General features: G+C 48.8%; 1 long non-coding RNA gene across 1 annotated transcript; it reads left to right on the top strand.

Annotated features, from left to right (window-relative positions):
• The first annotated feature begins 14,933 nt into the window (after positions 1 to 14,933).
• LOC126059240 (uncharacterized) lies at positions 14,934 to 20,597 on the top strand. Its single transcript, XR_007513404.1, has 4 exons — positions 14,934 to 15,410; positions 17,177 to 17,257; positions 18,019 to 18,097; positions 20,418 to 20,597. It is a non-coding gene; the product is annotated as an uncharacterized LOC126059240 (long non-coding RNA).
• The last annotated feature ends 1,410 nt before the right edge of the window (positions 20,598 to 22,007 follow it).

Genomic DNA, 22,007 nt, shown 5'->3' with positions numbered 1-22,007 from the left:
TCCTCAGCACAATTCTATGAGAGGGGTGCTATCATTATCCCCATTTCATAGGTGAGGAAACTTAGGCCCAGAAAGGTTGGTTAAGTTTCTCAAGGACACAGAGAGCCAGAAAGAGCCCAAACACTTAGCCTCTAGGCTAGTGCTGTCCAACAGAAATATAAGTCACATACATAATCTAAAATTTTCTAGTAGCCACGGGGGGGAAAAATTGGTGAAATTAATTTAATAATACTTTCCTTAACCTGATATATTAAAAATTATCATTTCGACATGTAATCAATAGAAAAACTAATGAGGTATTTTACATTATCTTTTACTATGTCTTTAAAATCAAGTGACTATTTTACACTTAACAGATCTCAATCCAGACACTCAACTTTCAGCAGAAATATTGGATTTGTATTTAGATTTCATAAGATTCGCAGTTCAAAAACTAGATTCACATACCCACGTTTCAAACATACTTTTAAAAAAAGTTTTCCAATAACTAAATTGAGTATCAGTTTTTAAACTTAAATTAATTAAAATTAAGTAAAATTTCACACGCAGTTCCTCAGTCGTGCACCGCTCACGTGGCTATGGCTGCCGTGTTGGATCGCTCAGCTCCAGGCTGCACAGCTTCACCTGGCATGAGGCCAGGGTGGGTGGGAGAGGGGGTGGGGGCCCAGGAAGCCCATAGAGCGATCTGGAGCTGACTGGGGACCAGCAGTGGGTGGGAAAGGAGGGGAAAGCCCTGGAAATGAGATGGGCTGGCCAGACTTTGACTGCCACCCAGCAGCACCGTCTGGCCCATTCACAAGGTCAGTGCCTAGTATGGGCTTCCTGTGGATCTGGAGGAGTTGCTGAGTGGTGCAAATGGTTTACGCAGTGGGCTACTAACAGAAAGGCTGGTGGCTTGAACCCACCCAGAGACACCTCAGAAGAAAGGCTTGGTGATCTAATTCTGAAAAATCTGCCATCGAAAACCCTGCGGAGCACTGACACACACGGAATCACCATGAGTCCCAGCTGACTTGACCAAAATTGATTTTTAACTGGTGCGCCTGGAAGCTCCTCCTGCCAAGGAAGTGACACCCTGCGGACCCTGGGGTTGAGCAAGCGATGGCTCCTCGCAAATGCAGGGACCCAGAGGAAGCTAGATCTGAAAAGGCTTGCTGGGTAGAACGACTTCCCCTTCCCTGCCCATTGGTGGGCCATGGTGTGGGGCAGTGAGTGGCTAAGGAACTCTAGAGTCAAGTACACCTGGGTTCCAATCCCAGCTCAGCCAGTTCCTTGCTGTGTGATCCTGGACTAGTCAATGCCCATCTCCAAGCCCTGGTTTCCTCATTTAGAAAATGAAGACCGATAACAGTTTGTTGTGAGACTCTGATGATGTCTATAAAATGTTCAGCTCATAGTACGCAATCTATTGATTAGAGCTATTCTTCCTAGATACTATCTTCTTTCCTGGAAAGATGCCCTAACTGTGCTGTAGAGGGGATGAGTTAATCCTGGGTGGGCTGAGGGTTCCCTCCTTGAGGGCTCCCCCACACTCCCTGCATGACACACACCTGGTTAACCAGCAGGAGTGGGGAGGGGCCCCGAGCATGAGGTAAGAGTGACTGAGCACCGCCTTCCAGAAACGGGAGGGTGAGTCAGACTGAATCAGGAGCAGAGGAGGTTACCATGGGTTCCTGGAGTTACTCAGAATGACACTGGTCCACTCCTGGCAGAAGTGATTACTGAACTGGGCTCCAGGAAAGCAGGAAGGGCTGGAAATCACCCAACACAAGGAAACTGTAAGGGTGGCAACTCTAGGCAGGCAGAGCGTGGCCTGACAGCCAGTAGGCAGAGGCCAAAAGTGGGCTGGGTCTGGGTTTTTTGGAAGGTGGGTGGGGCAGCTCCAACTCCCACCCAAGTCAGCACCCTGCTTCAGCCAGAAATACTGAAATCCCAGACCCCAGCCTTCTCCATATCAACTCCCCAGCCCCCTAACCTTTGTTCTGCTGGGTTCTCCGAAGTGCAGGAGCTGAGACAGCCCAAGTGGGGCATCTGTCCTCAGCCCCACCAATGTCTTCAAACTGCTGTCACCTTGTCCTGCCATCATTTCCTCACTTGTCTGTCACTCCTACTGGACTCAGCACTCCTAGAGGCCAGACAAGTCTGTCTTGCTTACTGCTGTCTCCTAGGCATAACTCAGAGCTGGCACGCAGCGAGTGCTTAATAGATACTTGTGGGTGAAGGACTCACAAAGACCTGGGTGGGTTCTCGGTGCGTTTCTAACACTTGATATGTGGTTGTGGGCCAGCCTCTCTGAATTCCTTTCCACATCTGTAAAGCGAGAAAAGTAATCTCTGTGTCTGTGCCCACCCCCAGGACGTCTCTGTTGGGGTCAGTGAGCTGATGGAGATGGTCTGTGGAATGCCAAGGCAGGTTCTAGACTTGGGAAGGGGCCCATGTCAACACTGACAAGGTGAAAAGGAGGAACCTGGAGGGACCATATCAGAAAGCAGGGAGGATGAAGCATCAGCTGGTTCTAGAAGTTTCTGATGGATAATACTTCAGACACAGTTTGTGAGCAGTCAGCTGACAGGAGAGGAAACTAAGGCACAGGGAATTCATGCTGAAAAGGCTGTCAGGGAGACTAGTGGAGATTTCCTCCCAGGCCTTGGTTTCTCTCTCTGAGAGCTCTGGTTAGGTCTCTGTCATTCAATTCCCCTAGGAGTTTCCATCTAGGAGTTCTGAAGTATGCCAGCTTGTCCCCACTCATCTTCCTGTTTGGGGTGGAGCCTGGCTCCTGGTGGTGGTGGTGGGGCAGGCAGGGAAGACAGCAGAAATGACTGCTTCAGGGTGCTGGAGTCGCAGAACCAGAGGGGTGTGTGTGCACGTGCGTGCCTGCACACACATGCACGCTACGTGCATCCAGGGAGGAGAACTGATCTGAGATGGAAGTACTGGGGCCAGATTCTAGATCTGCCACTCATCAGTTGACTGAATCTGGCAACCTCAGTCTTCTCCTTTATAAAATGGGGATGAATATACATGCCCACTACCTCAGTGACTTGTAGTAAGGACCCAAAGGTGCATATGAATACATTTCTAAATTGAAGACTGTTTGCAATTATCTTAGTAGAGTGATAGGCAGTGTAAGCTCTGGAACCACACTTGTTGTTGGGTGCTGAGTCTATTCTGACTCACAGTGACCCTATATGATGGGGTAGAATTGCCCTATAGGGTCTCCTAGGCTGTAATCTTTAAGGGAGCAGATCACCAGGTCTTTCTACCATGGAGCTGCTGGTGGGTTCAAACCACTGACCTTTTGGTTAGCAGCTACCACACTAAAAACAAAACAAAACCTATTGCTGTCCAGTTGATTCTGACTCATAGGGTTTCCATGGCTGTAAATCTTTACAGAAGCAGGCTGCCACATCTTTCTCCTGCAAAGTGGCTGGTGGTTTCCAACTGCCAGCCTTTCGGTTAGTAGCTGAGCACTCAACCACGGTGCTACCAGAGCTCCTTGCCACCACATTGCCTGGGTTCAAATCCCTGCTCCGCTGCTTTTTTTAAAAAAAATTTTATTTGGCTGAAAGTTCACAGCTTGTTAGTTTCTCACTAAAAAAATTACACACATTGTTTTGTGAGACATTGTTTACAATTCCTGCAATGTGACAGCACTCTCCCCATTTCTGCCCCAGGTTCCCCTTGTCCATTCGTCCAGTTTTTCTGTCCCTTCCTAACTTCTTGTCTTGCTTTTGGGGAGGTGTTGCTCATTTGGTCTCCAACATTTGATTGAAGCACTCTTTTATAGGCCTGTCTAATCTTTGCCTGAAAAGTGGGCCTCGAGAGTGGTTTCAGTTCTGAGTTAGCAGGGTGTCCAGGGGCCATAGTCTTGCAGGTCCCTCCAGTCTCTGTCAGACCAATAAGTCTGGTCTTTTTTGTGAATCTGAACTTTGTTCTTCATTTTTCACCCTCTCTTTCTGGGACCCTCCATTGTGATCTCTGTCAGGGCAGTTGGTGGTGGTAGCCAGGCACCATCTAGTTCTTCTGGGCTCAGGCTAGTGGAGGCTGTGGTTCACGTGGTCTATTAGTTCTTTGGACTAATGTTTTCCCTGTGTCTTTGGTTTTCTTCATTCTCCTTTGCTCCAGACAGAGTGGGACTAATAGATGTATCTTAAGATAACCACTCACAAGCTTTTAAGACTTCGCATGCTAATCACCAAGGCAGGATGTAGAACATTTTCTTAACGACGCATATTATGCCAGTTGACCTAGATGTCCCCCGAGACTATGGTTCCCAGCCCTAAGCCCCAGCAACTCTGGTCCCTCAAGGCATTTGAATGTGTCTAAACCCATTGTCGTCGAGTTGATTCTGACTCATAGCCACCCTATAGGGCAGAGTAGAACTGCCCCATAGGGTTTCCCAGGAATGCCTGATGAATTGGAACTGCAGACCTTCTGCTTAGCAGCTCTTAATCATTACGCCACCAGGGTTTCCTGAATGTGTATAGGAAACTTCTATGACTTTGCTTTGGTCAAGTTGTGCTGACTTCCCCCATATCCTGTGTTGTCTTTCCCTTCACCAAAGTTGACACTTGTCTATGCTCCATTGCTTTGACTGAGTGATCTTGGGCAAGATCCTTAACCTCTCTGGGCCTCAGTTTCCTCATATGTAAAATAGGGGTAATAATATCACCCACCTCATAGAGTTGTTAAGAAGATTAAATGAAATAATGCAGGAGAAGCTCTTAAATCAGTGTAGGGCACGTAGTTAGCACTCAGCAAATGATAACAAAGCCTGCCCTCAGGCAGAATTCTGTGAACTACTTAAGTGTGAGTGATAAGGCCTACTCTGCTCCCTCTCTCAAGGACATTTGAACTTAACAGGATTTAAAGGAATGCCTCTCTAAGTATGGGATTTAAAAAGTAAAGGAGGCACTTAGGGGGTGGAGAAGAGACTTCCTACCCAAAACCAAAACCAAACCCATAGCCTTGAAGTTGATTCTGTCTCATGGTGGGTGACCCTGTGTGTTATTAAGTAGAACTGTTCCACAGGGTTTTCTTGGCTGTAATCTGTATGGAAACAGATTGCCAGGCCTTTCTCCCGCAGTGCCACTGGGTAGATTTGACTCACCAACCTTTAGGTTAGCAGCTGACTGCAGACCACTTGTGCTGCCCAGAGGCCTTAAGAAGAGACTTCCCAGGGCCTCTCAAAATCTGTTACTGCCTACTACACAATGCTGCCTGGTTCCAGAGAGGGACCACACACAGAAGGTGAGGAACCTCCCCTCCGCTTGGAGAAACATGAAGTCAGTGGACCCCAGGACAGAACATAACTAAATGGCAGTGTGGCAGGCAATAGCCCAGGCTGCAACAATCAGAAAGGCTTCAAGGACTCCCCAGGCCAGGGGAACAACAGCAGCCAGGGCCTGAGGTGGGGACGGACATCAGATGTGGTGAGGACTGACCTGGGACCAGTGAATGATGGAGGGGTGGGCTCTCCCAGGGCAGGAGACTCACCCTCACATCTGTTTTCTCTACGAGGTGCTTAGCACTGGTCTGGCACCTGTGGCAGAAAGTGCAGAGTTCAGGATGGGGGTTCAGGAGTCAGACTGCCAGGGCTCCCGCTCTCATCCAGGCCCCACCTCTTCTCAGCAGTGTGACCTTGTGACCAGCATGGATGACACACGTCTAGTTAGTCACTGGCACCCATTCTCCATCTCTCTGTCCCTCCTCTGGAGAAACACCCTTCTCTCCCTCCCTTTTAGCCCATTGGTACTGGTGAGGCTGCAGACCTGGCCAAGCAGCTCTGAACCTTCCCTGGCACAGCACCATTGGTCTGCGTAGTCACACGACCCCCAACTGTCCAATTAGAGTGAGTCCTGGGGTTTGTGCTGAAAATTACCAAGAAGATATCCTTACCTTTACAGTGAACTCGAACATGGAATATTATGAACCTGGAGCTGCAGAAAACCACTCATGGAGCCCAAACTTGATGCCAAGACAAGCTAAGGCGGAGCCGAGTGATTTAAAGAAAACGAGTCTTTAGGACGTTTTTGATTCTCTGGATCAAGTCATGCTTGGATTTTTCAAGCTTCCAGTGCCAGTAAAGTTCCTTTTTAGCATAAAACAGTTTGAGTCAAGTTTTCTGTCATTTGCATCAGAAAAAGTCCAAAATTCACATGGTGAACTTTCTTAACCACTCTGAACTTCAGTTTCCTCATCTACAAAATGGGGATAATAGCAGTATCTCTCAGAGGAAAAGGAAGGTTGTCATGGGACCATCAAAAGGGTAGGTCGGGATCAAGCACTTAACACTGTGCCTGACACAGGGTAGGGTAAACCAAAACCAAAACCAGTGCCGTCGAGTCGATTCCGACTCACAGCCACCCTATAGGACAGAGGCAGTCAAAAAACATCAGCTCTTAGGTGGTCTTTAAGTGTTTGCCAGTGACTAGACAGGCCAACTCCGGCCCCCTAGAGGTGAACTGCAAGGGCTTCTGGGCAGAAGCCACTCCCTGTGACTCTGTGGGGCTCCTGGAAATGCTGGGGGGGCGGGTGGTAGTGAGGGAGGGACACCCACAGAAGGGAGGGCTGCCTGAGCCATCCAGATCACAGGTGGCACCAAGGGTGTCTTCACTGTACCGTCTGACAGGAAGAAATACAGCATTTTACAGTTTATGGAGTCTGTGTCCACTGATCATTATTTTGTGTAATTCTACCAATTGAAGCAAGCCCATTTTACAGATGAGGAGTGTGAGGCTCAGAGACTGGGTGGCTGGCCTGCTCTGCTGGCTCAGCTCCTTCCTTGGAGCACACCGGTGCTGTCTCTGCCAGGCCTCGACCCCAATCAGGCTATGTTAAACAGGTCTGTTACTGTTAAACGGGGACTTCAGAGGAAACATCAAACGGGTTTCAAAGGCCAAAACGGAGTTACAAACAAGTAAGGCTTGGATCTCTTGAGCCTCTCCCCTCCTTCCCGTGTGACCTGGGCCGTATCTTCTTTAATCTGCTGTCTCCTGCAAAAGGAACCTTACCGAAAAGGTTCGGTTTCCCTTTTCTGATGTCATGTAGTAGTCCTGGCACTGTCACCAGCTCGCCGCGACTTCCTCACCCAGTAAGAGTCTGACGCAGTTTTACGAAAGGAAACCAGGCAAGTCTCACGGCTTGGCACGACCTTTCCTTCCGGCCAGGCCGGGATGCCTGGGAGTGGCGGTGGGAACAGCACCTCCCATTTCCCCCCAGATAACCACCAACCCTGCCAGAGCCTTCTCACGTCTGGGAACCGAGCTCACCTTGGGTTTCTCCCACGTAGCCTTCTTGAGCCTGTTTCCTTATCTGTAAAATGGGGATAAAGATAACGCTTACCTATTTCAGGGTTGTTTTGAGGGAATTAAGGAGGGAAAACTCTTAGGATGTTCAGCACGGGACCCAGCACAAAATAATGGGTGTTCTGCTCCCTGCCCTCAAGTAAACAGAGAGAGGACGGCACTTACGTGCGAGGTCACGCAGTCGATAAGGACAGAGTGGGGATTCGTACCCTGGTCTTATCTGACCACGAACCCAGACTCCTTCCACCTTCCGGAACTCGAGTGGTCTTTTGCTAGCGGGAACCTCTCCTCGCTAACGCTTTTCCTTCTCAGCCTCCTGCCCCGCCCCGCAGCACCTCGGCTTCTGCCTTGCGGCCCACAGGGGACCTCGGAGCCGCAGCCCCAAGGAGCCAGCCCCTCCCCGCCCCCTCCCCAGTGGCCTGAACGGCTCAGGAGAAAAACTGCTTCCTTCTCGGTTAGTTCACCCAGCTCAGCGTCTACCCAGACCCCGACCCGAGGAACCGTCCTGAGAAACGGGGCCCCCACTGTTGGACACAGCTCCTTATAGGCTGGGTGGGCATGAGAGATGGGATCCGCGTCCCAGTGGGTCTCCCTGGACACCGTACTGCGCAGTGGGGAGGGAGACGCGCCACCCCACGAATCCCCTAACCCAGTATCACCCAGTCCTCCTCCGGTTAGTCCCTTCTGACGACGGAGGCGGGATCTCCACCTCAATGGCCGATGAAGAGGCTCACGGGATGCTGTTAGTTGTCATGGCAACAGGGAGCTGCATCTCCCTTCCGCAGAGGGCAGAGACCTCTCTTCCCACCACCAGCGGGTCATAATATGTAGCCCCAGTTCTACCTTTGAGTGTGGTGGGGTCGTAAGTTGGGGGACAAATAGGACCCAGACCCCTGACGAATGTTCCAACGGTGTAGATGAGCCCCAGATGCCCAAGATTGATAAGAGGAGGTGGCCTGCAGAAGAGGCACTATGAGCATGCTTCTGTTTGAAGGGACAAAGAAACCCAATTTACTGCAGTGGAGTGGCCACAGCACTGCAGGGGCAAGGCAGGGGCTGGGCACACTTAGGAGGTAAGCTAAGTGAGACAGCAGGTGGTTAGGAGGCATATTAGGGCTTCCAGGCCAGACCCACCCAGAGCAGGGTGGGGGACCAACAGGAGCAGCTGCAGCTGAATTGTGGGTCTCACACTGTCCTTCAGTCCTGGGCAGGAAGGGAGAGCCAAGGGTTACCAAGGCCATTCTACAGCCTCAAGGCAGCTTGCACCTGGTTTTAGGTACAGTCACATCCTGTCTTGGGCATTCATTAACCTTTTACTCTTCCTAGGAAAGAGGAAGGTGATCAGGTTCATTGTCCCCATTTCACAGATGGGTAAACTGAAGTCTGACTGGTAAAGTGTCTCACCCTTGGGCCCTGGGGCCTGGTTTTGGGCCCAAGCAGGTCTCCCCAAGCCTTTAATTCCCTGGTGTGGTGGCTTGTCTGGAGAAGCTCCTGACACAGTCCTGACTTTGTCTACTCTTGCTGATGGTGCAGGGATGCCAGGGCCAACTGAGTTCCATGTTTAATGAGGCAGGTAAACCAGGGCAGAGAACCTTCCAGTGCCTCTGATGGCCCTGTGTGGGTGTGTGGTGAGACTCCCTCCTCCGTCACCCTGGAAGTGAGTCTAGTGGCCCCACTCCTGGCCCAAATAAGCCCACGGTCTAGGAGGAGACAGACCTACAATGACCATACAGTGTGATAAATGCTGTAAGGGGGATATTGACAAAGCACTGTGGAAACACAAGAGCCTGTAAGTCTGCCCAGAGAAGCCAGGAAGACCTCACAGAGGAGGCAACATTTCAGATGACACATTGGAGCTTCCTAGACAGACAAGCAAGGAGAGGGCCTCTCAGGCAGAGGGAAAGAACAGCAAAGACCTACAGGCATGTCTGAACATGGTGCATGGGGGAAACTTCAAGCCTGGGGTCTGGGGTGGGGCTGCGGGCAGAACCTGGACTGTGAAGTGAACACCCTAGACAGGACTATATGCCCTACAGTTGGGTGCTTTCGACTCCCTTCTGAACCCATCAGGCGCTCAAATAAGCCTTTCTCAAAGTAGTGGATTTATGAACCCCAAGGAGCACTTCTGAGGATCCCAGTGTGAGAAGCATTGGATTAGAAATTAGCCACTGTTGACTCCAGCTACATACAACAGCACGGATGAAGCTCTGGGCATGATGTTGAGAGAAAGAGGTCAGAGACCAAATAGCCTCCATGATTCTGGTTCCATGAAGTCCAAAAGCAGGCAAAACTGATCTGTGGTAGAAGTCAGGATGGTAGTTTGAAGGGTATGCTGACTGGATGGTCACAAAACGGGACCCTGGGGGGGCGAATAACGTTCTGTTTCTTGACCTGGCTGTTGGTAGCCCAGGTGTGTTCACTTTGTGAACATTCACCCAGCTGCATTTTTAAGATTTGTTCATTTTTTTTTGTATGTAGGTTCTACTTCAGGAGCCCTGGTGGCACAGTGCTTAAGCACTTGGCTGCTAACCAAAAGGTTGGCGGTTCGAACCCACCAGCCTCTTCACAGGAGAAAGATGTGGCAGTCTGCTCCCGTAAATATTTACATCCTTGGAAACCCTATAGGACAGTTCTATTCTGTCATATAGGGTCGCTGTGAATTGGAACTGACAACAATAGGGTTTAAGTTCTACTTCAGTTTTTTTTTTTTTTTTTTTAAAGCAGGCTGCTTCCCATAAATTTCCGTGCAAAGGCAGGCACTAAAATTTTGTGAAAATATAATAAGTCAAGCATCCAGATGATGTAGAATATGTTTATATATGTGTATTTTAGATTATTACAAAATGAAAGCACAAGCATTTTATTTAAAGTCTTACAGAGAGTGATCAGGAGTCTCTGGGTCGTGCAAATGGTCGATGCCCTCAGCTGCTAACCGAAAGGTTGGAGGTTCAAGTCCACTCAGAGGCGTCTCAAAAGTAAGGCCCAACAATTTACTTCCCAAGAAACCAACCACTGAAAACCCAGTGGAGCACAGTTCTGCTTTGGCACAGCTTGGGTTGCCACGAGTTGGCGTCGACTTGACGGCAACTGGTTTAGAGAACTCTTAGACTCCAGAGAACAGGTCTGCAGACTCCAGGTTCTTGCTCAAGATCCCTGGCTCAAGAGAAAGCATTAAAATATTAAGTCTTGGGGCTGGGAGGTAGAGGGTAAATGAGGGGCCTGGAGCCTCTTTCTGGGGCACAGGGAGGTCAACATCCTCTTTGGTTCTTCAGATAGATGTGCCTGGTCATGGGAGGTTGAGGACCCCAGGCAGAGGTGACTGTTCCTCCCAGACTCCTACTGAATCTTGACATAGCCCATCATAGCTGGGAAGGGCATGAGAGGCCGGTCTGTGTGCCTGGGGATCTTCCTGGCTCAGCTGAGAACTCCTGGAGGAAAGAGGTCTCTCTCGCTCACTCATTCTGTGTCCCTGGTGCCCAGTGCAGGGCGTGACACACCGAGGGTCTCAGAGGATCTTTCCTGTCAGAGGGCCCAATCTCACATTGAGAGTGGAGAAGAGGGAGCTCTGTCTGGGAAGTAGTGAGTTCCCTGTCACCAGGGGGTATTCCAGCACAGACTGGCAGACCACTGATGGGCAACATTGAGGGAGGCATTCAAGGCAGGGCTTCATGAGCACTGAGATATTAAACCAAAAATCAAGCCTGATGTCCTTTGACTCATAGTGACACTATAGGACAGAGTAGAACTGCCCCCCAAAGAGCTGCTGGTAGATTTGAACTGCCGACCTTTTGGTTAGCAGCCTAGCTCTTAAGCCACTGTACAACCAGGGCACCAACTGAGATATTAGAGTTATCTAATTCCCCTTGCATGGGAGAGGCTAAGCAGGACAGCCCAGACCTGCCTGCCCATTGGTCTTGCTGGAACTGGTGACAGCCCAACTCTGGGGGAGACAGACTGTTCCAGAACTCAGGGAGGGCTGCATTGTGATGCATGGGTGCAGGACCCCCCTGCTCAGCTGCTCAGAATGGCTGCTCATTGCTGTCCTGCTGTCCCCTCCCCTCCTCTGGGACTTTGTTTCTCATCCCTCCCCTGGCTCAGAGCCATTCTTGCCCACTTGTGAAAACCAGCTTCCTTGTTTTCCTTTCACTGTCTCCACTCAGCCAAGTTCTTAGCCAATGTTTCTCAAATCACCTTCATGATGTCTGTCCTAGCTTTGTGCTACCTAGAATATTATTTACTCTATTTTTTTCTTTAAAACAAGGTTTTGTTTGGTTAACTGTGCCTTATTCTAAGCAATAATATTGGTGAAATCCTGGATTTGATGTGTTAGTTTTAATTTTTTCTAAGATGCATTACATTTTAATAGAAAATATTTGTTCCTGTGTCATCTAGCATTATCTCACGTGCCACCACACTTGAAACGATCATGCAACGGTCTGGCCAGGATGGGTAGTTACTATTTATTAATAATAATTATAGCCTCATGTTGGTAATGAGTTTGATGTCTCTTCTACACACCCATGGTTTTACTAGATCCTCTCAATTCCTGCACTATGGGCATCGCTGGCCTCTTTTTTTCTTAAACTTGGACAATAATGTTTATAGCAGTGTCTTAGTCATTCAGTGCTGCTATAACAGAATACCACAAGTGGATGGCTTTAACAAAGAGTTTATTCTCTCACAGTCTAGTAGGCTAGAAGTCTGAATTCAGGGTGCCGGCTCCAGGGGAAGGCTTTCTCTCTCTGTTGGCTCTGGAGGAAGGTCCTTGTCATCAGTCTTCCCTTGATCTGGGAGCATTTCAGAGCAGGAACCTCAGGTCCAAAGGATGCACTCTGCTCCTGGTGCTGCTTTCTTGGTGGTGTGAGGTCCCCAACTCTCTGCTTGCTTTCCTTTCCTTTCATCTCTTGAGAGATAAAAGGTGGTAGAGGTCACACCCCAGGGAAGCTCCCTTTACATTGGATCAGGGATGTGGCCTGAGCCAGCGTGCTACATCCCACCCTAATCCCCTTTAAGCACAGGCAGAGATTATGATTCATAACACATAGGAAAATCACAAAATGGAGGACAGCTGCACATGGACTAACCAAGTTGACACATATTTTGGGGGGATACAATTCAATCCATGGCAAGCAGCATCATTCACAACAGCCAAAAAATGGGAACAGCCCAAATGTCCATCAACTGCAGAATGAACAAACAAAACGTGGCACATCCACACAATGGGCTATTACTCAGCTAGAAAACAAAATGAAGCACTGATACATGTCGCAACATGGATGGATCTCAAAACCACCATGCTGAGTGAACGAAGCCAGACACAAGAGACCACATGTTGTCCGATTCCATTTACATGCAATGTTCCGGAATAGGAAAATCTACAGAGACAGAAAGTAGAGGAGTGGTTGCTGGGGGGTTGGGGGAGGGGTGGCTGTGGGGAAGGAGGTGGTAGTGGGACCAGGCACTAACTAATGGGTATGGGATTTCTTGTTGAAGTGATGAAAATGTTCTGAAATTGTGGTGATGTTTGCACAACTCTGTGAATAGACTAAAAACCATCAGTTGTATACTTTAAATAGGTCAGTTGTATGGTATTGAATTATATCTCACTGAAGATGTTATTTTTTTTTTAAGTTTGGGGGGACGGGAAGGGAGAAAATACTCAGAAATGTTTGTTTCTCAAGTGTTCAGTAACAAACTCATGCCCACAAGTATTCACATTCTTGATGGGAAATGTAAGCCTCCCAGCTGGCAACAAGCACAAAAACATACCTAGAACCAGACCTAGTGCTAGAAGGTTCTAGAATGTGTTGCAAAGTCACTGCTGGGGTCAAGGGTGAAACTCAGCAGGTGCCCTGGCCCTCCTGGCACCTCAGGGAGCATGTGGGGTCTAGAATAGGTGCTCAAGTGAGCTTGGCCAGGAGTGGACATCGTCAGGCCTGAAATTCCTCAGCGGTCACACTCACCTACAACCTCTCCACCAAGGCCACCCGACCCACAGGCTGAAACCTGCAGCCACACCAACAGGGGAGGTTCTCCAGCTGCAGAATACACCTTTCCAAGAATGTCCTGTCATTTACTTTTTAAAAATATTCCCATAGTTCATGTGCTTTTGGTGAGAAGTTACCATCATTAGCGATGTCTTAGGATGTTTTGGAAGGAGCCCTAGTGCTGCAGTGGTTAAAGCACTCGCTGCTAACCAAGAAGTCGGCAGTTAGAATTCATTAGGCGCCCCAAGGAGGAAAGATGCAGCCTTGGAAACCCTAACGGGGCAGTTCTACTCTGTCCCATAGGGTTGTCAGGAGTCAGAATCGACTCATACGCAGTGGGTTTAGGGTGTTTTAGGTGATGGCTATTTGTTGTTGCCCTTTTCCCCCCCTTTGTACAGCAGCATGGAGAATGAGTCCCTGGGTAGTGTAAACAGCTGACACACTAAGCCGATAACTGAGAGGCTGAAGGTTGGAGTTCACACAGAGGCACCTCGGAAGAAAGGCCTGGTATCTACATTTGAAAAACCAGCCATCGAAAACTCTATGGAGTGCAGTTCTACTCTGACACGTGTGTGGTCTCCAGGATTGGAGTTGAGTTGACTGGAAAACTGAACATGCATATTTGGGAGGGAGGTAAATTCCATGCTGTGGATCAAAGGGCCTGGGTCTTGTCAAATAGCCCTTTTGGAATGGTCTCATCAAATTACCTTCCCACCTACAGCGTGAGGCACTGCCAGTTTCCCCTGCCTCTCTCAAGCACTATTATCTGTAAATTTAAACATGTTTTACCAGCCTGATAGCTGGGGAACAAAACCTTGTTATTTGGATTTGCAGTCTAGTGAGATGGGATGTCTCTTCACATGCACTTGGGCTTTTCATTTCTTCTTGTGTAAAGTCTATACACATCTTTTGCTTGTGACTTGCTCTGTTGGTTACTCATATATATATATTTTTGAACATTTTATTGTGGTTTGGGTGAAAGTTTACAGAGTAAATTCATTTCTCATTCAAAAATTTATACCCATTTTATTTCCTGACATTAGTCACAATCCCCTCACTCGGACAGCGAGCGCTCTACCCACTTCCTCTGTGGGTTCCACATTTCCATTCACCTATCTTTCCTGCCCCTTCCTGCCTTCTGAACTTTGTTTTTGGGCAAATCCTGCCCTTTTGGTCTCATATTGCTGGTTGTTCTGAGGAGCACGTTCCTCACAGGTATTATTGTTCACTGTATAGGCCTGTCTATTTTTCGGCTGGAAGGTGATCTCCAGGAGGGGGTCCAGTTCCAGGTTCGAAGGGTGTCTAAGGGCCATAGTCTCAGGGGTTCCATCAGTCTCTATCAGACCAGTAAGTCTGGTCTTTTTTATGAATTTGAATTTTTGTTCTACATGTTTCTCCCACTCTGTCCAGGACCTTCTACCTTGATCCCGATCCTTTGGACTAATTGTTCCCTTGAGACTGATTTTCTTCAGTCTTATTTGCTCCGGAAAAGAAGAGATCAATAGTTTTATCTCAGGTGGCTGCTTGCAAGCTTTTAAGAGTCCAGGCCGGCCTCATTTTACGGATGAGGAAACGAAAGCTAAAAGAGAAGCAGCGACTTGCTTAGGGTCATTCAGCGAGTTAGGGCTTTGGACCTGACTCAAGGCTCTGGCGGCTCCTGGCCAAGAAGGGAGGCAGGGAGGCAAGCAGCGTTTCTGCATCTCCAGGGAGACCCAGAAGAACCACAGGGTGGAAACTCAAAGCACAGAGAGTTTGGATGAGACACGAGAAAGGACTTCCTGGCAAGAATTGTTTAGACATCAGAATGTGTGGCTAAGGAAGGGTGTGGAGTGCCCAGCTTCCGAAGTCCTCAAAACAAGATAAAGGTTTGCCCAGCTGGGGTAATTTGAAAGCGGTGCTGCCTGGAGGCAGGAGAATGGACTGAATGACCTCTTGAGGCCTCCTCCAGCCCCAAAGATTATACACACCTTGCCATCAAGACATCCTCCTCGCCGTTGCCCCAAAGCATCTATTAAGCAAGAAAGGCATGTGGAGGCTCCACAGCAAAGAAACTGGGAAACATCTTGTCTTGGCCCCTGCCCCCAAGAGGGGTGGTCAACAACAGCCACAGATGTAGGTAAGGTGGTGGTTGGGGGGCAGAAGCCCCTCAGGTAGGCGTGTACTGACTTAAGATGTTGCTTCTCTTGGGGGATGAATCTGTATTTTAAGAAAGCCCTCCTGAAGATAGTCCTTGGGTGATGCAAATGATTAAGCTAACAGAAAGGTTAGCGGTTCAACTCCATCCAGAGGTGCCTTGGAAGAAAGGCCTGGCAATCTACTTCCAAAAAAATCAGCCATTGAAAATCCTGTGGAGCACAGTTTTACTCTGACACAAGGAGTCGCCATAAGTCACAATCAACCTGATGGTAACTTTTTTTTCCTTGAAGATAAGGCTAATAGTGCAGCTTCAGACACGGTGATGGATCGGTGGGGGAGATGTTTTTGGGAAAGGGCCCTTCTGTCATTCTTCAGATGGAAACACAGTGACTGGATGAGCAAGGTGATAAGATTGGTCATGTTAAAATATTAAAGCTAAGAGTAGTTTTTTTGGGTGTACAAGGGAAAGCTGATTCGTCTCCTGATAAGATCTCATGAGGAGAAGCAAGTGCCAGGGTTTCAGTAAACTTCCCTGACAGACCAGCTGTCGGACAAGGGAGGTGAGTGCCCAGCCATCCCTGGGATGACTGTGATCATTCTGGCAGTGCCTCGGTCTATGGTGTTTCTCTCTAGCCCTGGCCTTTGGGATGAGCAGGGGCTGTGAACTCTGGTGGACGAGAAGGGCCGGGATGCAGCAAGGAGGCAGGAACTGATAACCAATCCTTGGGAGCAACAGGCCCTTGGCAGGAAGGCATCAGCTGCAGCCAAGTGGGGCAGGGAAGACAATGCCAGCCTCCTCCATCAGCCTGGCTCAGGCCATGGCTTCCCTCCTCCAACCCCACAGAGAGTGAGAGAGTCTCCAAGTCCCAAACATGGATTTCAGAGGGTGTCTGGGAGACACTCAGTCATGAAACCACAGGCACTGGTTTAGCACATACTATATGCAGGCTGCAAAAGTTCCCTGAACTCAAGGAGCTAAAATTAACCAGGGCAGGGCCACCCCTCGCTCTGGTGTGTTGTTGACTGTCACCTTCCTTTTCAAACCAGGCATGGAGGCTCCTCTCCCTAACTCCCACTGCATTTATTATGCACCCTTCACTTGGCCCTTATTACATTCTAATTAGTGTGTTTGCCCTCTGTGTACCCCAACTGAGCTGTAAGATCCTTGAGGGCGGCTACTGGATTTTTAGGGTCTTCATATCCCCCCATTGTGCTTAAGGCAACGCTGAGCCCAGAGCAGATGCTAAGGCAAGGTGATCATGGTGAGGGCTATGTGAGGGGTCCTGGCACTAAAGCAGCTGGTGTTCTGGAGAAGACAGTCCTGAGGCCCCCTCAGGTGGTTGGCAAGGCTGCCAGGAGGGGGTGAGATGTACATTGAGGTAACATCCCGCTCAGCTAGTCTAGAAGAGGACACAGGTAGGGGAAGCATTCTGACTGGGGACCTGCTGGAGGATGTAGGGTGGTGGCTGAGCCTCAGGAGGTCTCTCAGGGGTGATTCCCAGGCTCAGAGGCCCAGCAGGCCTGCATCTGTGTCTGCCAGAAGGCGAAGTCGAGACACCCAGATACCGGGGCTCAGGTTACAGTCAGCAGCCGGGATAGTCTCAAGGGCACCACCTATTCCAAGAAGCTGACTTTTGAGGAATCTGCCGGGCCAGGGAATCACGATGTGTTTGCACCGTGTCAGCTGTTTATTAAGCCCTCACCTGTGGGACTAGCACCCCAGGAAGAACACTTTCTTCCTCACAGAGTGTCCCCACTCCTGTTTTTCATGGACATCAGGTGGTTTGGACATCAGGAATCCACAGCCAGGCGTGCGCACGGAGTGAGGTCAGCTGGGAAAACAACAGCCCGCGCTGCTGCAGCCCTGCTGGCTCTCGCTGGCGTCCCCCCGACGCGCCCTGCCCTCCCGCCTGCCTGCACCGCCCCCAGGGCCCCCCACCCCACCCCGCCCCACCCCCCGCCCACCCCCACCGCGCTTCTGTCCCTGCCCCAGCCTCTTGCTTGCCCAAACTGTTGTTTATCAGCACAGACCTGAACACTGGGCTGCCAGCAGAAACACACGTGGAAGGCGCCGCCTTCCCACACCCTGCGGTCAACAGCTCCCACGCGCTGTTTGCCGCTGTCAGAGCTGGGCTCACGCGCACATTCCCACCGCGCCTGCCAGCACAGCTGCTGCCTCTGCCGGGACGGGCCCCCATCCCTCACAACACGCGCCTTCTCCACACACACGCGTACTCACAAGGATCAGCCGTGCACCCTGCACAAGGCCCGCACCCACGCTGCCCTCTCGTTCTGGATGCAGGTCCCACCACTTGCCAGCAAGTGACCCTCGGCGATTTTCTCAGCGGCCTCTCTAGGGAAAGTGGCACCTATGGCAATTAGTTTTAAGTTGCTGAATGCTTTCTCACAGTTGGCAATGGAAACGGCGATGGCCAGTAACAGCTGCTCATTGCTCCCTCCTCTCCCCTTCGAGTGGCACCCAGGGCACGTGTCAGACCTGCCATACTTTAGATACACCCCTGAATTTACTTAACCTGTCTGGCATCAGATGCCTCACCTGTAGAATGGGGATAACTATTACCTTCTAGGGCTCCTTCCTAGGCTCCGAAGTTTGGGGGAGAGAGCAGGAGTGCAGCCAGTGCTCAACAAACCCCAGCAGTGGGAGTGGTGAGTATCCCTGGATGGTGCCAACAGCTAATGCCAGCTGGCAATGACTGAAAGACTGAAGGTTCAAGTCTACCCAGAGGTGTCTGGGAAGAAAGGCAATCTACTTCTGAAAAACTAGCCATTGAAAACCCTGTGAGCGCAGTTCCACTCTGCACACGTGCCATGAGTTGGAGGTGACTTCAGGGCAACTGTTTTTTTGGTGGTGGTGACAAGTGTTATTGTGTCTCTTCTGGAATCTGGCTGTTGGTTTTCCGTTCCCACGCCCTGCTGTCAACCTTACCTCCTGTTCCACACCTTCCTGGCTGTGTGACCTCAGCAAGGCCTGCAGGGGATTGCGGAAGAAAGGGATTTGGAGGGGGTAACAGCCACACAAGGAGCCCTGGTGGCGCAGTGGTTAAGTGCTTGGCTGCTAACTGAAAGGTTGGTGGTTCGAACCCACTAGCTGCTCCACGGGAGAAAGATGTGGAAGTTTGCCTCCATAAAGATTTCCAGCCTTGGAAACCCTATGGGGCTGTTCTACTCTGTCCTTTAGCATTGCTGAGTCTGAATTTGACTCCATAGCAATGAGATGGGAATAGCCACATGACATTTTTCAACACTTCCCAGTTTCCTTTGTCATCTTGGTCAATCCTCAAGCCTGGGTGGGTCTTTCTGGTTTGGCCTTGTGGGGCTCTGGCTTGGTGCATCCGCACAAGAGGCTACACAGGGTCCTTGCCCAAGCCATCAATCAGCCCTTCTGACCACCCCTTCTTTGGGCACAGCCACTCTTTGAGGCAGGACCTTCTCTAAGCTCCACTGACCTTTGGCCCTTTTCATGCTGCTAGTGACGTGCCCTCTGGCTTAACCCTCTTCTCCTGCTCCGTCCATTCCCTCAGAGGATAATGTCCCCTACCCATTCCCCACGTTAGGAGCCCCTTGGTGGCACAGTGGCTAAGCGCCCGGCTACTAACCAAAAGGTCAGTGGTTCAAACCCACCAGAGATGCCTTAGAAGAAAGACATGGAGATCTGCTTCTGGAAGGTCACAGCCATGAAAACCCTATGGAACACAGTTCTACTCCGATGCACATAGGGTCGCCATGAGTTGAAATTGAGTAGATGGCAATTTTTTTTGTTTTTTTCCCCATGTTACTGTCCACCGTCATCTTCTCCCATTAATAGCCACTTTCTGTCTTGTCTCTTCAACCATGTCTTTCCTCCTCCTTAGCCAGCAGACCTGCTCTAGTCTTGTCTATCCTGGGAAACAAGAGATGTGTATGCAGAAGGAGAACAGCGGGAGTGGGATTGAGGGTTTAGGAAAACCTGGGCTGAGTGGGAATGCACTGCTATAGAGAAGCCATTCTGGAGCTGGTAGGGCATTAAGTCAGGCCATTTTGGTCTTTTCCTCCCATCCTAGCAGCTTCCTGCCCTGCTGTGTTGATGGAAATGTATGAAATTTCTGGAGGGCAGATTCTGGCCTTGTCCATGCTAGGAGGTATGGCTTCTCAGTTTACCCATGTGGAGGGATTTTCAACCTCTGGCTTCCACTGGGAAGTCACTGGAGCTCTGTTGGCTCCGGGAAGCCATAGAAATGGGCCACCCCTAACTTTTGTGGGGCCAAAGCAAGAGGAAAAATGGAGGACCACACACTAATGTCTAAATATTCAAAATTTATAAATCAGGCTAATAGCCTGTCAAATAAAATGTTTTATCTTCCTACCTTCACAAGTGTACTTTCAGAATGATCTGGAAAGCCAGGTTTGAATTTAAAACTTTCAGACTCTTCAGAGTCCTTCCCCGAACCTGGGGTACGTGGAGAGAGGGTCTGGCAGTGTGCCCTGTGAAATGGAGGCTCATTGGGCGCCAACATGAAAGATGCTTCAATGCCTTATGCTTTTTATTTTCTCCTAGGCCAGTATACCAAAAGATCTAGAAGACAGTATGCCTAAGTAGCTAAGACCTGCATTCAAATCCCAATTTGTTGCTGTCTAGTTGTTTCTGACTCATAGAGACCCTACAAGACAGAGCAGAACTGCCCCATAGGGTTTCCAAGGAGGGGCTGGTGGATCCAAACTGCCGACCTTTTGGTTTGCAGCCAAACACTTAGCCATTACGCCACCAGGGCTCCATTCAAATCCCAGGGCTGCCAAAATTAAGCAAACCCCTTAATCTCTTTGAGGCTCAATTTCCTCATCTGTAAAATGGGACTAATGATACCTCCTTGATAAAGTTATTGTGATAATTAAAAGAGATAATCCTTGTAAAGCCCTTAGCATGGTTCTGGAACATAATAATTGCTAGTTAAATTGCAGCTCTTATTACTATTATAATTTCTCCACACAGGGACAATGATAGCATCGGAACTGGAAGTTGTCTACTCAGCCTCCTCATTGCACATGTGATGTAATGGGTCACTCAGCTAAGCAGAGGCACCTGCGGAACTAAGTCTTCCAACCTTCCCATCATCTTGGGTTTTGCTCTAGCTAAAAATAAAAAAAACTGTGGCTACCTGTACTCAATATCAAGGAGGAAAGCACATTTTGTGAAGTTTCAGGGCTCTCTCCTAGTTGGTCTTCAAATGTGTTTATTGACTTGGATTGAATCTGATTACAAGCAGTTGATAGGACTGGGGTCTTCCAGTTTCCAAAATGAGTCCTTTCCTGGCCTCTTCCCCTAACTAAAAGGATTTTTAACGATCATTATTATTTCCAGACAAATACTTAAAAAACTCTTGAAAAATGGTTGACTCTCTTTGGTTGGTTCAACCTGGCAGTCCTGGATGCCACCTTGTTTCTACTATTTCTGTCCTCAGTATAGAGGTTCTGCCAGACCACGCTGAATTCCGTATTGTTTTGTTTCTGCATGTAAATAGCTTGTTTTATCTGTTTCCTCCCACACAATGTTTCATTAGGAAATTTTTCAAACATGCAGAAAAGTTGCAAGAATAGCACAATATCTAGATACCTTCCACCTAGGTACAATTGTTAATTTTGCCACATCTGCTTTATATATGTGTGTGTGTATATATGTATATACATATATACACACACACATTCTGCTGCCATTATGACATTTTGCCCCCAAAGACTTCAGCATGAATTTTGTAGGAATAGACTGTTCTAAGTAATCACGTTGCCATTCTCACATGTAAAAAAATTAACAATAATTTCATAACATCATCTTATTTCCAGTTCATCCTCAAGTTTGACCTGATTTTTTTTTTTTTAATTCTGAATTTACTGAATTCCAAATCCATGAGGCTTAGGGTCTTGACAATATTACCCATTGTTGTTAGGTGCCGTCAAGTCAGTCCCAACTCATAGCGACCCTATGTAGAACAGAATGAAACACTGCTGGGTCCTGCACCATCCTCATAATTATTGCTATACTTGAGCCCGTTGTTGCAGCCACTGTGTCAATCCATCTGGTTGAGGGTCTTCCTCTTTTTCGCTGACCCTCTACTTTACCAAATATGATGTCCTTTTCCAGGGACTGGTCTCTCCTGATAACAAGTCCAAAGTGAGGGAGCCAAAGTCTCACTATCCTTGTTTCTAAGGAGCCTTCTGGCTGTACTTTTTCGAAGACAGATTTGTTCATTCTGGCAGTCCATGGTATACTCAATATTCTTTGCCAACACCATAATTAAAATGCATCAATTCTTCTTTGGTCTTCTTTTTTCATTGTCTAGCTTTTGCATGCAAACGACGCAACTGAAAATACCATGGCTTTGGTCAGGTGCAACGTAGTCTTCAAGGTGACATCTTTGCTTTTTAACACTTTAAAGAGGTCTTTTGCAGCCGATTTGCCCAAAGCAATACATCGTTTGATTTCTTGACTGGTGCCTCCATGGGCGTTGATTGTGTATCTGGTAAAATGAAATTCTTTTTTTTTTTTAATATTTTTATTGTGCTTTAAGTGAAAGTTTACACATAA

This window comes from Elephas maximus, chromosome 16 (assembly GCF_024166365.1).
Source record: "Elephas maximus indicus isolate mEleMax1 chromosome 16, mEleMax1 primary haplotype, whole genome shotgun sequence".
Taxonomy (NCBI): Eukaryota; Metazoa; Chordata; class Mammalia; order Proboscidea; family Elephantidae; genus Elephas; species Elephas maximus.
Note: the sequence above shows the minus strand (reverse complement) of the source record. Positions and strands in the feature narration are given on the sequence as shown.